Source organism: Rana temporaria, chromosome 5, assembly GCF_905171775.1.
Source record: "Rana temporaria chromosome 5, aRanTem1.1, whole genome shotgun sequence".
In the NCBI taxonomy this organism is placed as follows: Eukaryota; Metazoa; Chordata; class Amphibia; order Anura; family Ranidae; genus Rana; species Rana temporaria.
The window spans coordinates 376,772,345-376,787,340 of NC_053493.1; the positions used below are offsets into that span (position 1 = coordinate 376,772,345).

Genomic DNA, 14,996 nt, shown 5'->3' on the forward strand with positions numbered 1-14,996 from the left:
CCTATGTAGCACCACTAGTGTGTGCTAGTTGGTAGTATAGGTTTGTTAGTGTAGATTGTTAATGTAGGTAATTTTTTTTTAGCTCAGGGCTAAGCCTGAGCTGTGAATCTGGGTCAGGGTTCAATGAGCTGCTTGGAATATTTATGAGGGCCTCTGCCAATCCCCATTAAATGCTGGCAGGAGCAGGCTAACTTATAAATAGGCATGGCAGCAGGGGCAGTCAGGTGGAAGACAGAAAAAGAAGCCCAAGGGACAAACATTGAGAGACACAAATAATTGGTAAAAAAAAAAAAAAAAATTGTTCAAACACAGAATTTAAAAGATTTTTACACATTTAAAATCTTAGGACAATTCTCCAAGTATACACACATACTATATCCATAGTTACATAGATCCTAAAATGACTGGTGATCCAAGAAAAAAGATGCTTATGTATTAAATGTTGACGTGATTGACACGTTTCGTGAGACAAGACTCACTTCCTCAGGAGAAATATACTTCTAGAAACCAAAATACTTGCAGTTAAGACAAAATATCCCAAACGGATCCATATGTTGTCAACAATCATGTGGGGTAGTCGATTACATGAACCTCACAAACGTAAATATATAAGGACCAACAAAAACAGGGGGAATGCCCAATGGTCCGCATTGTCCTCTCTTGGAGTTGTGAAGGGGCGGTGGGCAAAACAAGGGAAACCAAGCAAGTCCCTGAGGTGTTCCAGATGTCTTGAAGGAATGGGGCAATTTTGTCACTGGAAACTGTGAAAACAAAAGACCTCCATAAGAGAAGGCCCTACAGCCAAAAAAGTGATAAAGACCAAAAGCAAACAGAACCCAAAGTGCACCTCTTACATACTGTCCAGCCATTGTACAGTATTTGTGGCTATTGTCTCTTAAGTAATTCACTTTAATGTTTGATTTGAAGATTAAATCTGCCTGGTCTTTATTTATTTGCTGCCTATTCGGGTGCTTGCATACTGTCCAGACCCTAGCTTTTTTCTATCAAACATATATCTTAAATCTATATTTAAAATATTTTGAGAAAAATTTGGAATACCGATATGGAAAGGGACTCAAGGAACATGGAGTTGTGGTTATGAGGTGTTTTTGTGTAAAAAAAAATGACATCTTATTAACCTTAAAGTTGTTAAGGCTAAAGTTTTTTTTTACCTTAAGCTGTACAATTTAAAGTTTAATTCAGTGTGGTACTGCAGAAAAAGAAGCTCACAGACTATACTATGAAACTGACATGCCATTGGCCAATTTGTACGGCGTTGAGTGCAATAGCCTTATTATGTATGTATTATTTTTTTAAGAGTATACTTTCCTATAAATTTTTGATCTGTTGTGGCTGCTACTTCCACTGATCAGTTCACATATATTGATAACAATATTAGCCAATTCTACCTAAAAAATTGCCTTTTTTTTTATAGCAAAATGAATCATATTGGGGTGCTGCTGCTATATTTAAGGCAAGATAATTGGAACGTTAAAAACTGAATTACACATTTAAAATATGTGATACCAGAATATGATGTTCTTGACACTGCCTGTGAAAATTGCACTGTTCCATAACACTATATTAAAAATACTCCACGTGAACAGCAGCTTCCACCTTTTGACACTCTCAAATGTACATATACCAATATAAATCATAAAAAATGTTGCAGGGCACTGTCCTCTAAATATTGTAACATCAATATCACTCATACTCAAAAAAGAACATATAAACATGCAAACAAAAGTTCAATGTGAAAGTATTTGTGTCTCCTTAGTGCTCCTCCACACTTTCCATTTACTATTATGAATAAACTTTGTGTTGATTTTAACTCTTCCCTCAAGGCCTCGTACACACGACAGAGTTTCTCGCAGAATTCACAGAGAAACTCGGTCAATAACCCGGATTCTGCCGAGAAACTCTGTCTGTACACTTTTGGCTCGATGGAGCCGCCGAGGAACTTGTCGAGAAAATAGAGAACATGTTCTCTATTTTCTCGTTGTTCTATGGGAGAAGGCGGGCCCGCCGAGCTCCTCGGCGGCTTCATCCCAGAACTCGACGAGGAAACTCGACGTGTTTGGCACGTCGAGTTCCTCGGCCGTGTGTAACGGGGCCTCACATGCACAGTAACTCTTGCTTAGTGTCTTCACTGTATCACTCTTCCACCTGTGCTCCACCAACACAGGTTATGCTATTACCTGGTATATTTGACCCCATGTAATGTAAGGTCAGTAAGGTAAATAAACTTTTCACTCTAAGTCACTGCATCATAGCATCAAGAAAATACAAGCAGATACTCAGGCTGTTTCATCTTTTTAATACTCATTTAAAAACGACTCACATTTTATAGTACGAATACAGCATACACATATAAAAGCCACAGAAACAGTCAATAAATGCAGTGTCAGTATTCAGCTCCGTTCCCCCTGAGAAAGTCACGTGTCCTGGTGACAAAACATGTACGGGTGGGGCCTCTTGATGATATCATCATGCACAGTGGAACATGGAAGTATAACATAGCATTAGGAGCTGAGTAATGGTAGGTCAACACCTCAAAGATGGGTCAGGTAGCCCATGGTCGACCCATGTCCACAGCCAAAAGTGCCTACAATAAGCATGTGAGAATGAGAAATGGACTATGGAGCAGTGGAAGAAAGTGGCCTGATCTGATGAATTCAAGAACTGTCTGAGGAACACAACAACGAATTTGAGGTATTGACTTTGCCTTCAAATTCTCCAGATCTCAATCCAATGGAGCATATGTGGGGTGTGCTGGAAAAAGAGGGTCCAATCCATGGAGGTCCCACCATGCAAATTACAGGACTTAGGACAATCTGCTACTGACAGCTTGGTGGCAGATACCACTGCATACATTCAGAGGCCTAGTGGAGCTGTATAGTACATAGTGGTTGCACAGTTTTGTATATAGATTTGGTCTATTTTTAAAATTGAACTTTGTGAAACATCCCCCCCTCTTCCTCACACATACACACCATTTCACCCAACTAAAAAAAAATAAGAATCTAAAAGCCCCAAATATTCACCTAAATGTGTGGTAATGTGATAACCTGGCTCCCAAACATAGGTGTGCGCAGCCTATTGCATTAGGGTGTGCACTCCGAAGCTCAAACACATGGTACCGATCATTTAACTGTGTTCATTCAGAAAGGGAAGGGGCCGGTAAATTACATATTTACCGTACCCTTCCCCCACTCATTCTAAAACATTACCCTGTGTGTGCCCGCAGCAGCAGCCGGTAAGGAGGAAAGGAAGGAAGGAAGCCCAAATCGATGCAGGGGGGAGCTAGGGCAGTAGGGGGCATCTGTGCTGCACTGGGAGATTAGGGTGTGCCAAGGCACACCTGGCACACCCTGTGCACACGCCTATGGTCCCATATTTCTACCTTCTTTTATGCAGACAGGGTGGGTTCTTCTTCAGGTATCCATATCACAATCAAGTTCATATGGACACATCCTATTGGCTCTTCGTCAGCGATGTCCTCTCAGTATCCAGGAGAGTGCAGCAGCATGTTGAAGTCATGGGATTGTACACCCTATTAACACCCATCATATATGACAATTGTGGACAAGTTTAGGCCACAGCCTCTTTATTAGGTTAAATTTAATTATGAAATACATTTTAACCTTTAATGTCTAGAGATTTCTTTAAAGTGGAACTAAAGTTCCAATGTTGTTCACTGAGAGACAGCTTTTTGTATTTATTTTTTACAGAAGAGACATGTAATGTAAGCAAAATTTAAGTAATAAAATATATTTACCTGCCTTCCATCCCCCAGCATGTAAATTGAGTTTGCGCATGTGCAGCTCAGCTTACAATTGCCGGTCAGATCCCTGTGTGTAGGAATGATGGGATGTCATCCTACATTAGCCCAAGGCAGATGGGCATAAAATGGAACACAGAGAAGATGTTGGTGCCAGGGACTGGGAGGGACAGGACTGTTGGAGGAGAAGTGAGTATAAAGGGTGCCTTTAGTTCCATTTTAAGTGGTGTTTTTGCTTTGAAAGCTTTATGCAGAGATTGTCATTACTTTTTACTTTTTACTATTGAAGTGTTTTGTATTGATGCCTCTGTCAGGAAGAATACACTTTCCTGTGGCTTGTTTTTTGTCTGTCATAGTCAACACTTTATGAAATCAAATGTATCTCACTTTGGCTTAATCAGCTCTAACACTTTAGCTTTTTGTGTTGAGGTGTGTTATGGCAAGATAAGCTAGGCAGCCCATACAAATTAATGACCTACAATGCATCTCAATGTTGCAAATTTACAGCAGGTTGCAGTGATTATGCATTTAAAAAGGGACTCTGTTTATGCCGCGTACACACGATCGGTCAAACCGATGAGAACGGTCTGATGGACCGTTTTCATCGGTCAAAACCGATCGTGTGTGGGGCCCCATTTATCCATAGATTAAAAAAAAGCCAACTTGTTTTAAATTTAACCAATGGATTCCTAATCGATAGAAAAAAAACTGATCGTTAGTAGGCACGACCATCGGTTAAAAAATCCGCGCATGCTCAGAATCAAGTCGACGCATGCTTGAAGCATTGAACTTCGTTTTTTTCAGCACGTCGTTGTGTTTTTACGTCACCGGCGTTCTGACACAATCGTTTTTTTTTTTACCGATGGTGTGTAGGCACGACTGACCATCAGTCAGCTTTATTGGTTTAACCGATGAAAACGGTCCATCAGACCGTTCTCATCGGATGGACCGATCATGTGTACGCGGCATGACTTTGCCCAATTCAGGGAAAAGTGGCAGGTTCTCTTGAAAGAATGATACCTCCGCCTGCTGATACTCAACTTTTGGGGGTTCAATTGCAGGCTTCCTCTGGATACAGGTGTGAGCCCAAAATTGTAATGCACCAAAAATGTTTATAAAATAAACAGTCTGGCCCAATCAACTCTGCAAGGCTAGTCCAATTAGAATATATAGCTAAATGTCTAATTTATCAGGAAGCTTTCAAGGTTTAAGCCATGCATTCCATTATATAAGCAAACAGATTGTAAAATGTTAATTGTAAGTTTGAGATAGAAAAATGGTCTGGTAAACGTGATCAGTAAGACAATGACAATGACAAATTCCTCAAGTGATGTGAAGCAGTCAGTGTGTCTGTTAGTTGCCACGGGGAGCAGCAGTATATATATAGACAGATAAGTGGTGGAGAAAAGCAGTGTGCTAACAACTCAACTAATCTAAACACTTCCATCACTTCCAAAGGCTGAATCCCATCAGATCTACACTGCCAGGTAAGAGGATACAACAAAGACACAGTAAACATATTAAGTATTTAATAACTATATAGACATGTGCATTCGTTTTCGTCCGAATTTCAGGGATTTTCACATTCGTTTTAACAAACAATAATGGAACGCGCAAAATCCGAGAAATCCGAAAGATCCAAATTAAAAAAAAATATATATTTCGTTTCGTTAAGACAACAGTTGGATATAGATATAAAGATTCAACATGATGGTGACAATAGCAATCTGTGTCCTATCGAACCTGTGGTTGAATGTGCTAAACCTAACTCTATTAGTCCAAGATTATTCGACATAGAGAGAAAATATTTGACATTATAGAGACATGAGGATTTGACGAAGCAGCTAAAAACATATGATCGCTGCAAGTGTACATTTACAGTCAAATGCTCCACCCATAGGCTATAAAATAATTCTAATGTTGGTTGACTAGTAATAATAATAATATATATAATTATTACTAGTCATACAATATTATACTATAGCTTGTGGGCGGAGCATCGACTGGAAATGTACAATCGCGGCGACATGACACTATAAGCCTTCAATTGACAGATTCGACCTTAATTCATTCAGATTTTTGGACAGATTCATTTTTTAACGAAACTAAATTAAAAAAATAATTTCTGGAGTAACTAAATACATTTATTTGAAAAAAAAAATATATATATATAGATGTAGATTTATATATATATATATATATTAGTATATATATATATATTATATATATATATATATATATATAGAGATATATAGAGATATATATATAGAGATATATAGAGATATATATATCAGTATCTCACAAAAGTGAGTAAACCCTTTTACATTTTTGTAAATATTTTATTCTATCTTTTTATGTGACAACACTGAAAAAATGACACTTTGCTACAATGTAAAGTAGTGAGTGTACAGCTTGTATAACAGTGTAAATTTGCTTCCCCCTCAAAGTAATATCTAAAACCGCTGGGGAACAAAAGTGAGTACACTCCTGAGTGAAAATGTCCGAATTTAACCCAATGTGCCAATATTTTTGGTTGGCCACCATTGTCTTCCAGCACTGCCTTAACCCTCTTGGGCATGGAGTTCACTGAAGCTTTACAGGTTGCCACAGGACTCCTCTTTCACTCCTTCATGATGGACATCACAGAGCTGGTGAATGCAGAGACCTTGCGCTCCTCCACCTTAAGTTTGAGATGCCCCACAGATGCTCAATAGGGTTTAGGTCTGGAGACATGCTTGGCCAGTCCATCACTTTTACCCTCAGCTTCTTTAGCAAGTGATCATTTTGGAGGTGTGTTTGGGGTCGTTATCATGTTGAATACTGCTATCTGGCCCAGTCTATGAAGGGAGGGGGGGTCATGCTCTGCTTCAGTATGTCACAGTACATGTTGGCATTCATGGTTCCCTCAATGAACTGTAGCTCCCCAGTGTGGCAGCACTCATGCAGCCCCAGACCATGACACTCCCACCACCATGCTTCAATAGAAAAGGGTAACTGTAAGCCCAAAGATAGTGTACTGTGGATATATAGGTGGGCAATAAATCAATAATGATGTTAGTCCACAAATCTATAAAAAGTAAATTTCTTAAGGCTATCCTCAGAGAAAGCCAGCTCTGTAATTAGGATAAGTAGGAGGGGAAATCACAGGAAATCCTGCGTACTGAGGAGATGATGCTCTGAGCGTGTAGTCTGAACATTCTGTCTATCCAGAACGGTCTCTTCCGGATGTTTCTGTGCTTCTGGTGATGTCACTTCCTTGCATTCCACGGCTGCGCCGGCCAACTTTCGGGTGGCCACAGGATTGACCTCGGATGCCCTGCCATCTCCTCTATTCGTGGATGCCTGTCCTGGATACCCCATATATATATTATATATATATATATATATATATATATAATATATATATATATACAGATGAGCCTGATTTTAATCTTTATCTTGGTGAGCGTATTATATACCTTGCCATTAAAATTGTGCTTTAATACTACTCTCAGGTGGCGCTTCTTGTGTTTTTCCATCCTTTCTCCATCACCATGTTTGGGGGGGGGGCTTGACTATACGGCAAGACACACTGTCTTTGTTCTCCTCACCTGGTTGCCTCCAACACACTACTTGACACCATCTGACCACATAAAGTTTTATGTTGGTCTCATCAGACCACAGTACATGGTTCCAGTAATCCATGTACTAAGTCTGCTTGTCTTCAGCAAACTGTTTGCAGGCTTTCTTGTGCATCATCTTTAGAAGAGGCTTCCTTCTAGGACGACAGCCATGCAGACCAATTTGATGCAGTGTGTGGTGTATTGTCTGAGCACTGACAGGCTGAACCCCCACCCCTTAAACCTCTGCAGCAATGCTGGCAACACTCATACGTCTATTTCCCAAAGACAACCTCTGGATATTGAGCACGTGCACTCAACTTCTATGGTCAACCAGGGCGAGTCCTGTTCTGAGTGGAACCTGTCCTGTTAAACCGCTGTATGGTCTTGGTCACCGTGCTGCAGCTCAGTTTCAGCGTCTTGGCAATCTTCTGATAACTTAGCCCTAGGCCATCTTTATGTAGAACCACAATTCTTTTTTTCAGATCCTCAGAGAGTTCTTTGACATGAGGTGACATCTTGAACTGCCAGTGACCAGTATGAGAGAGTGAGAGTGATAACACCAAATTTAACACACCTGTTCCCCATTCACACCTGAGACCTTGTAACACTGAAGTCACATGACACAAGGATAGCCTTATGAGCAAGCCAGCAGCAGTGAAACACATTAAGGAAGTTAGTTTTTTTGGGTGGAAATACTATAAACACAGTTGTGTTGTTAAAAAAAAAGAATAAATACCAGAAAAACCTAATAATGGAGTGCAGCTTTTTACAATGTTTGAAATATACACCCAGGATTAGTTGTGTTCCCAGTACAGAAGAGAGTGAAGTACATGTAAGTAATCATAATTTCTGTGGATGGACTATGGCTTTATGAGTTAAAAATTGTGTTTTAAGCATGGCATTTTGCCCATATATGATAGCATTGGGTTTTGTTTTCTAGCCGGTGGTGGCGGTGGGCGCTGAGTGGCAGTACCATGCATCTGGTGATATCTCTTCTTCTACTCACCATCCACTATACACGTAAGTTTGTAAAATGTTTCTTTTTTGTGGCATTCTTTAATCAGTAGAAAAAGCTTGCTGTTATATTATTTAACTTATACATCATAAAAAGAATATGAAAATATATTATAATATATTAATACTAATTTTGCAATATTTATTTATCTTTTAATTAAACTTGTAAATAGGTTATTATTTTTATGAATACTATTAACAATAATAATACTACTAATAATATTGCTATATTATTACTACAAACATCTACGCCTATTAAATTTTATCATTACTATTTCTACGGATACAATTATTTTTGCCATAGGCAGTGATTAGGAATGTTATTAGTAAATACTTTCTGCACCAGACCAGTGAACACGGAGATATACAGATCGGTCAATCCGGGTTTGGTCACACTGGTTACATTATTTTACATTTTACAACAATAGCAAATACAGATACCCAGTGGCATTTAGGTTCACCTTTTCACAATGTTACATGGTATAACCATACGTAACAGTGTTTGTTACCCCAACATTTCATATTCCTGATATGTGCCTCCTATACCATGTACTTGTATGAAAAAGCGTACTGTTTTCTTTGTATTGCTTCATTTGTGTGTTATCCCTGAAATTCCTGCTAGTCCCATTGCTTTTCGATTAAAAACTGACCACACTAAACAGGAGAACATACTGTGGTCAGTTTTCTAGCTATGATTAAAACACCTCTGCCGGGTTAGCCCCCCATATAAAAAAATTTGACTTTTTTTTATGCAGTTTGTTAGATCTTTGTTAGATCAGGTTAGATCAATCATTGTTTGCGTTAGATCACACACATAAGAAGCAATATTAACAGTTATTAGCTGGGGGGGCTAACCCGTCATCAGCCCCCCCTTATCAAATTTTCTGGCCAAAAATCTTTCAGGCTAATAGATATTCGTTAGATCCGGAAAGATCAAGTGGTTTTAACGTTAGATCTCACATAATTAGAGACTTATTAAGTGATTAATGAGGGGGGCTGGCCCCCCCCCTTATTAATCACTTAATAAGTCTCTAATTATGTGAGATCTAACGTTAAAACCAGTTGATCTTACCGGATCTAACGAATATCTATTAGGCTGAAAGATTTTTGGCCAGAAAAATTTGATAAGGGGGGGCTGATGAGGTTAGCCCCCCCCCCCCCAGCAAATAACTGTTAATATTGCTTCTTCTGTATGTGATCTAACACAAACAATGATTGATCTAACCTGATCTAACAAAGATCTAACAAACTGCATAAAAAAAAAAAATCTAAATTTTTTATATGGGGGGGCTAACCAGGCAGAGGTGATTAAAACTCATGCTGCTCTCCTCCAATGATGTCCTGACATGCCCCCCTGCACAATCTTTCACTGGAAAGCTCAATGTACTGCTGATTCTCCTCCCCAGCTCTTACTATATGCAGCTGGGAATGTAATCACTTATAAAAAAGTTAAAAAAAGGTATTTATGTTTTTATATATATACACTATACAAAAAAGTTTTGCCTTTCATTTATTTTCTAAACTGAATAGGTTGTTTTACAAGATGATTGTGTACAATCACAACACCCCACACCCCCTACCTGTGACAGTGAGTGTGGGTTCTTCTCTGTGTCTCTGCCCACACAGCTTTGGGCATCTGTGAATGAATGAACTACACACTTGAAGACACTGGCCCGGATTCACAAAGCACTTACGCCGACGTATCTCGAGATACGCCGCGTAAGTGTAAATATGCGCCGTCGTATCTGTGCGCCGTGGCCACAAAACTAGATACGCCTGAAAATAGGCTTCCTAAGACCGACGTAACTTGCCTACGCCGTCGTATCATGGGCGCATATTTACGCCGGGCGCATTGGTCCCATAGATTTTCTATGCACATATGCAAATTAGGGAGATACGCCGATTCACAAACGTAGTTGAGCCCGGCGCATAATATACGCGGTTTGCGTAAGTCGTACGTCCGACGTAAAGTTATTCCCCATATAGGAGGCACAACTCATGCAAAGGTATGGACCAGGAAGCACAAGCCGTTGTATCTTTTGTCGTTTACGTTGTACGTGAATATGACTAGGCGTAGGTTATGTTCACGTTGTAGGCAGTGATTCGACGTATCTTAGGCAGTTGTTTCGACGTGATTCTGAGCATGGCCACTGGCATACGGCCACGGGACGGCGCATGCGCCGTTCATTTTAAGTACTTCTATGGTGCTTGGCCCATCATTTGCATGGGGTCACGCCTCATTAGCATGGCTCACGCCCACTTCCACCTACACTGGCTTGCGCCAAGGAAACCCAGCGTATCGTTAAGAGCGAGTGGGAGCAAGTGCTTTGTGAATCCAGTGCTTGCCTCTGTGCGATGCGCCGGCATAGCGTAAAAGAGATACGATAGCGCGGCATAAATATGCGCCAATGTATGTGAATCCGGGCCATAGCCTTTTCCTGGACTTTTTTGTTTTAAATATATATATATATACATATATATATATATATGTATATATATATATATATATATATATATATATATATATATACATACATATTTACATATATACAGTCATGGCTGAAATTGTTGGCACCCCAGAATTTTTACAGAAAACCAAGTACCAAGTCTAAGGACTCGTGCACATGGGCAAGAATCTCGTCAGAAAAAAAACGTAGTTTTTCTTGACGAGATTCTTGGCAAGAATCTCTTCCCGCCCGAGTGTACACACACTCATTTCAAAAGAACCACGATTCTTTTGAAAGGCAGGAACGCGGTGACGTCGTCATTGCGTACAAGAGCATGCGCTCGTCACATTCGATGCCGTCGCCGCCATCTTGCTCGGGTTTCTCGTCGGGAAACAGGCCGGCAAGAATCTCGATAAGAAAATAGAGAGCGGGTCTGAAGATGTTGGGAAAAAATTATGTAGTAGGCGGGGGTCTTGTACCAGCATGTGAGGATCTTGTAATTTGTTTCCTGAATGCTGGAGCAGAGGGAGAATTTGTGAATAAATTTGATTATGTGTTGTTTTTTGTTGTTGGTGAAGTGGCAGTTTAGGTCCCTTTCCCATTTGGCAAGGCATGGGATTTGGTAGTCTCCTGATGGCTCGATCAGCATGGCATATATCAAGGAGAGCGTATGTGGAATCACCCCAGTCTCAGTGCCCTATAATACATTTATGTAAATAGATAGTGCAGCGCTTAAAAGTCCAAAACATAGAAAGTCCAAAATGAATCTTTTCTAAAGTGACTGGTGATGAGTAGGAATCATGCAGGTGCTGTAGCGTGAAAATAAGAAGGGACACCTCCACCAACGGTAGTAATGGCCGCTCACCTCACAGATATGACCCTCTGTTAGATAAGGTCATAAACAGCATTCCCATAAGGGTATCTCCAAAGGAAATCCAGCAATGATATAAGTAATAAAGGGTCAGATCAGATTAGAGTAGGTTAGGGTCACAGCAGGTAATCAATCAATCAGTAAACACGTCATATCTGTGAGGTGAGCGGCCATTACTACCGTTGGTGGAGGTGTCCCTACTTATTTTCACGCTACAGCACCTGCATGATTCCTACTCACCAGTCACTTTAGAAAAGATTCATTTTGGACTTTCTATGTTTTGGACTTTTAAGCGCTGCACTATCTATTTACATTTACTCTTAGGAATTTTATTAATTGAATCTCAGTGTTCAGCTGCTTGTTATCTGTTTTGTGTTTTATTGCGCTGATTATAGTTTCTATTTTGTCTATAATACATTTAAACCACTATGAAGAAGGAAGTAAAGTAGAAAGAATTAAATAACAATTGCTGTAATTATATGCAAGACAATAAAATGATAATTGTATCCTGCAGTAATATATAAATCCTAGGTTGTACTTTTTCCTAGTGAATTGCCAGAGTTCAAAATTAAATGTACAATGTGTTACAATAACCACATCAGGTAAAAAATAACATGAACCGCTTTCATTGTCTTTGTTCTCCAGCATGACACCCAGTGTGAGAAGTCTGTACATAATGCAGGATCTATACAACTTTGACATGTTTCCTTCCTCCTTTTACAGATGGAGAGAACTGGTGGTCTCTCAAATCATGCCAAATGTTGCAGTCTGAATGGAGCAACGAGACTTACCATCATAGGCGAGGTGGGTATGGGAAAAAAATGTTTTGCCACTGGGACATAGCTTGTTATAGAAAGGTGATATATTTTGTTCACAACACACTGGGTAACCCTGCTTGCAACTAGGAAGGGACAGGGACAGGGATCAGTGCTGCAGCTTGTTTTGCCGCCATGTCTCCATACAGCTGGTGGCTGGCAATGCAAGATTTGTCGCTCCATCCCCTCCTCCTCCTCCTCCATACATTCCTCTGTTGAATTATCCTATGAACCAACAGTATCCCCTAAGCATTCAAGCGGCTATTCAATGAGTAATGCCGCGTACACACGGTCGTTTTCTGCGATGTAAAAAAACTACGTTTTCTGTGAAAGTAAAAAACGACGTTTTTTAAAACGACACTTTTTCAAAACGATGTTGCCTACACACCATCGTTTTTTCACAGTGCTCTAGCAAAGCGAGGTTACGAGTCACCACGTTTTTCCATTGAAGCTCGCTTCACAACTAGCTTCTGGGCATGCGCGGGTGGGTGTAAAAACGTCGTTTGAAACGTCGTTTTTGCCTAAACACGGTCAATTTCTGTGAAGTAAAAAACGACGTTTTGAAAAACGACACATAAAAATTAAAGGCATGCTTCAATTTTTTTTGGTCGTTTTTCAGAAGACATAAAACGTCGTTTTTCCCACACACGATCAATTAAAATTGACGTTTTTAAAAAACGTTGTTTTTTTTACATCGCAGAAAATTGTACGCGGCATTAGACTAAAAATATGCCATGCAGTGCTTCAGCTGGTGTGTCTAGGGAACAGGAGCTACACCGGAGCACAGGTTTCTTTCAGCTCTGCAGGGGCAGGCCCAGAGGTGTTCACGCTATGCCAGGAATGGTGTGTGTGCGATAATTGCACTAACTTCCTGTCTGCCCTTTAACAGGGAAAGTTGACACATGTGCATGCCTGGCACATGTCCTCAATTTGGTGGTGCAGAGTTTCTTAAACAGGTACCCAGGGTTGGATCTGCTAAAGCAGGCCAGAAGAGTCTGTAGCCATTTCAGGCGGTCATGCATAGCCAGTGCTCAGCTGGGCTGAAATTCAGCGGGAATTCCACCAGTCCATAAAATGCCTAATTTTCAACATGGCCACAGGTGGAATTTAACTTTGGCAATGCTGCAGTGGCTGCACATGCAGCAGAGGGCATCAATCAGTACCTGTGTGAGTATGGCAAAACAACCGGCTCTGCTTTTTTTCCCCATGCCGATTGGCTGCTGATAAAGGGTGCATGCACTGTACTGCCACATTTCAGGATGGCAACAAGGATGATGAGTCACAAGTTTTAGTGACAGAATCCCTCTTTTCTTCCTGCTGGAGAAAACTCTGCGTGGCATTATGGACAGGGCACTGGAGGCAGAATTGAATAAAGTTTGACTTTAATGTCCATTTGTCTAGGCACAGATGTACTTTGAATGGGGCTTTCATTTTTAGGCCTGTCGTGTCATAATGGCATTACTGCAGAAGTCTTTTGTCCTGCTGGAGAGGGCCATTTACATACAGTACATTTCCAGTAACTATTGCCTGTACTGTCGATTCCTGTACTTTGTACTCTGGTCATGTCACCATTGTGCCACTTCCTATACTGATAAGGTGAGTCACAGAGACTTAAAGGGGTTGTATGGGTTCAGTTTTTTGTTTCAAACAAACATGTTATACTTACCTCCACTGTGCAGTACATTTTGCACAGAGTGACCCCGATCATCCTCTTCTGGGATCCCACAGCGGCTCTCACAGCTCCTCCCCGCAAGAGCTAACCCCCTCTGGGAATCTCTCTCCCGAGAGAGTTACCTTGGGGGCACGCTCCCGTGTCATACACTCGGCGGCCATAGCTGCCAGGTGTATGACTCAGCCACGCCACCCGGCGCCGCGTCATTGATTTGATTGACAGCAGCGGGAGCCAATGGCTGCGTTGCTGTCAATCTAAACCAATGAATAGCCTTCAAGCCGTTTTGAAACGTAACGCAGGAGAGGGAACGAGCCCACGGAAGTTCGGGGCTCAGGTAAGTAAAATGGGGTATGGGGGAGGCCGGAGAGTGCAAGGTGTTTTTTCACCTTAATGCATAGCTGCCATTAAGATAGAAAGAACACAATGGTTGCCAACCCCTTTAAATGCGCACATTTCCAGGGGACTATCATTTACAGTCACCAAGATATCTATCTCTGCAAGAATAAAAATAATACAGAACATTTAAGCTGCATTAAAGCGATCGTTTTTAATGAACTGTCAGTCTTCTTCATGTGTAATTGGTAAATCTGAGCAATCTGGATTCACAATGTGTTTTATTTTGTATTTACTCATTCTCCAGGCTTGCAGATGCTAACCAGTTTGATTATGGTGCATGGAAATACCAACCTGGGCAACAGTGTCCAGCTAGTTTCCGCCACCCTTTCAATCCCTGTGATGTGGAGAAAGATGCCAGTCATGCAACACAAATAACCTGCTACACCAGGTATGTTTAC

The 14,996-nt window shown here is 40.7% G+C and overlaps 1 pseudogene; it reads left to right on the forward strand.

Moving 5' to 3' along the window:
• The window catches only part of LOC120941314, a 258,756-nt pseudogene that overhangs the window by 22,933 nt on the left and 220,827 nt on the right, over nucleotides 1-14,996 (forward strand).